Source organism: Bison bison, unplaced genomic scaffold (genome assembly GCF_000754665.1).
Source record: "Bison bison bison isolate TAMUID 2011002044 unplaced genomic scaffold, Bison_UMD1.0 scf7180017864538, whole genome shotgun sequence".
NCBI classification, from domain to species: Eukaryota; Metazoa; Chordata; class Mammalia; order Artiodactyla; family Bovidae; genus Bison; species Bison bison.
The window spans coordinates 2,033,646-2,037,080 of record NW_011495086.1 but is presented as its reverse complement, the minus strand read 5'-3'; positions in this window follow the sequence as shown (position 1 = coordinate 2,037,080).

The following is a 3,435-nucleotide window of genomic DNA, read 5'->3' as shown; positions in this document are numbered from 1 at the left end:
ATCATCTTCAATTCTGGTGCTTTCTTGGTCTCTTCAGAGTGTATTTTGTCCTTGTCTTTTAATATGTCTAGTAACTTCTGCTTGGAAGCCAGATATGGTTAATTGGGTAAGTGGGGCTTGTGTACATTATGAGGCTTTATGACCTTCTAGTTAGAATTTGGACATTGTTTAATGTTTGTACTACAGGCATATGTCAGAGAATTAAAAATCTTTTATTGTCCTTGTTTTTTCTTTCCTGATGTCCCAAATTCCCCTTCAAATGGTCTGCTCCTTGCAGCTCTTTTGGTTGTAATCCACTGTTTTGGTTGTAACATATGGTACCCATGTTGATATGGTAATAAGAAGTGTGAAAGGGGAAGTGCCATATAATCCCATGATTAAATCTATGCATTTTCACTTCCCTGGGTTTCTTAAGACGTGATGTTTTTTTCCACAAGTGCTTCTTTGCTTACACCCTCTCTTAAGTCTAACCTTGGAGATGAATAATTTCTTTTAAGTGGAATAGACTCTAATAAACCTTTCCCGGTTTCCCTTGTTGGTGGTGGTGTTAGGTCGCTCAGTCCTGTCTGACTCTTTGAGAACCGATGGACTGCAGCACATCAGGCTTCCCTGTCCTTCACTATCTCCCAGAGTTTGCTCAAACTCATGTCCATCGAGCCGGTGATGCCATCCAACCATCTCATCCTCTGTCATCCCCTTCTCATCCTGCCTGCAATCTTTTCCAGCATCAGGGTATTTTCCAGTGAATCAGTTCTTCGTATCAGGTGGCCAAAGTATTGGAGCTTCAGCTTCAGCATCAGTCCTTCCAATGAATATTCAGGGTTGATTTCCTTTAGGATTGCCTGATATGATCTCCTTGCAGTCCAAACGACTCTCAAGAGTCTTTTCCAACACCACAGTTCAAAAGCATCAACTCTTCAGCATTCAACCTTTTTTATGTTCCAACTCTCACCTCCATACATGACTACTGGAAAAGCAAAGCTTTGACCATGTAGACATTTGTCAGCAAAGTAATGTATCTGCTTTTTAATATGTAGTCTAGATTTGTCATAGCTTTTCTTCCACGAAACAAGTGTCTTTTAATTTTATGGCTGCAGTCACCATCTTCAGTGATTTTGGAGTCCAAGAAATTAAAGTCTATCACTGTTTTTTTTTTCATTTTTTCCCCGTTTATTTACCATGATACGATGAGACAAGATACCATGATCTTTGTTTTTAATGTTGAGTTTTAAGCCAGCTTTTTTATTCTCTTTCACTTTCATCAAGAAGCTCTTTAGTTCCTCTTCGCTTTCTGCCATAAGGGTGGTGATATCTGCATATCTGAGGTTATTGATATTCCTCCTGGCAATCTTGATTCCAGTTTGTGCTTCATCCAGCCCATAATTTTGCATAATGTACTCTGCATATAAGTTTAATAAGCAGGGTGACAATATACAGCCTTGATGTACTCCTTTCCCAATTTGGAAGCAGTCTGTTCTCCTGTATTCCATTCTAATTGTTGCTTCTTGTCCTGTATACAGATTTCTCAAGAGGCAGGTTAGGTGGTCTGATACTCCCATCTCTTTAAAAATTTGCCACAGTTTGTTGGGATCCACACCATATAAGGCTTTAGTGTAGTCAATGAAGCAGAAGTAGATATTTTTTTCTAGAATTCTCTTGCTTTTTCTGTGATCCAACAGATGTTGGCAATTTGATCTCTGGTTCCTCTGCCTTTTCTAAATCCAGCTTGAACATCTGGAATTTCTCCATTGATATTCTGTTATAGCTTAACTTGGAGAATTTTGAGCATTACTTCCCTAGCATGTGCGATGAGTACAATTGTGTGGGACTTTGAGCATTTTTTGGCATTGCCTTTCTTTGGGATTAGAATGAACACTGACCTTTTCCAGTACTATGGCCACTGCTGAGTTTTCCAAATTTGCTGGCATGTTGACTGCAACACTTTAACAGCATCATCATTTAGAATTTGAAAAAGATCAGCTGGAATTCCATCACTTCCACTAGCTTTGTTCATAGAGATGCTTCCTAAGGCCCACTTGATTTCACACTCCAAGATATCTGGCTCTAGATGAGTGATCACAGCATCATGGTTAACTGGGTCATTAAGATCTTTTTGTATTCTGTGTACTCTTCTCACCTCTTCTTAATATTGTCTGCTTATTTTAGGTCTACACTGTTTCTACCCTTTATTGTGCCCATTTTTGCATGAAATATTTCCTTTGTATCTCCAATTTTCTTGAAGAGATTTTTAGTCTTCCCCATTCTATTGTTTTCCTCTATTTCTTTGCATTGATCACTGAGGAAGACTTTCTTATCTCTCCTTGTTATTCTTTGGAAATCTGCATTCAGATGAATATATCTTTCCTTTTCTCCTTTTCCTTTTGCTTCTCTTCTTTTCTCAGTTATTTTTAAGATCTCCTCAGACAACATTTTTTTGTTTCTTTTTCTTGATTTTAGTTTTGATCACCACTTCCATACAATGTTAGGAACCTCTGTCCATAATTCTTCAGGCACTCTATCATATCTAATCTCTAATCTCTTGAGTCTATTTGTCATGTCCACTCTATAATCACAAGGTATTTGATTTAGGTCATACCTGAATGGTCTAGTGGTTTTCCCTCCTTTCTTCAATGTAAGTATGAATTTTGCAATAAGGAATTCATGATCTGAGCCACAGTCAGCTCCTGGCCTTTTTTTTTTTTTTTTTGCCTTGTTACACAGAATATAACCTGTTTATTTCTCCTCACCTTGACAGAGCCAGGAAGAAATCTTTCTTTGCAATTCGAACAAGAATATGATGGATTTCCTGTAAATAAAACACAACAAGTGTTTTGGACCCCCTCAAACTGAGTACCAGGAATTTTTTCACGAGTCCAGAATGAATTCAAAAAAATTGTCAAAATTACCATTTAACCATTCTTACTAAGGTTTCAGTCCAATGACCTCCGATATAGGTGAGCAAATGTTCGCTGTTATTCTCTGCATTTGCATTTATTTCTAGATTTCTGTGTGGCAGTTTTTCCTAAGGCCTCATTTCTCTGATAGGTCCAAAAATTCATTGATTTTTAATTTATTGAGTGTTTATTTTTTTCTTCTTGGAAGGATAGGAATAATGAGTTCCAAAATTTTCATATGTGGAGGCTGAGATTGAGAATAACTGGTCATTTTCAATATACACATTCTATTATCATGCATTTCTTCAGCCCTTTAGTTTAGTTCAACATATTAATTGCATCTATTTTCACTAGTATTTTTTAAAATTTTCAGAATTCTAGTCTTCCAGGTAATCCTGGTGATGAAGATTAGAGGCAACAAGCTCTCACCATAAACTCTGCCCAAATTACAGCTTTGGGAGTAAAATAAATGATTGTTGCTATGGTAAACACTGACTTTGAAGTGATTCATATGAATTAATTAAAAACTAGAATGTGTAGA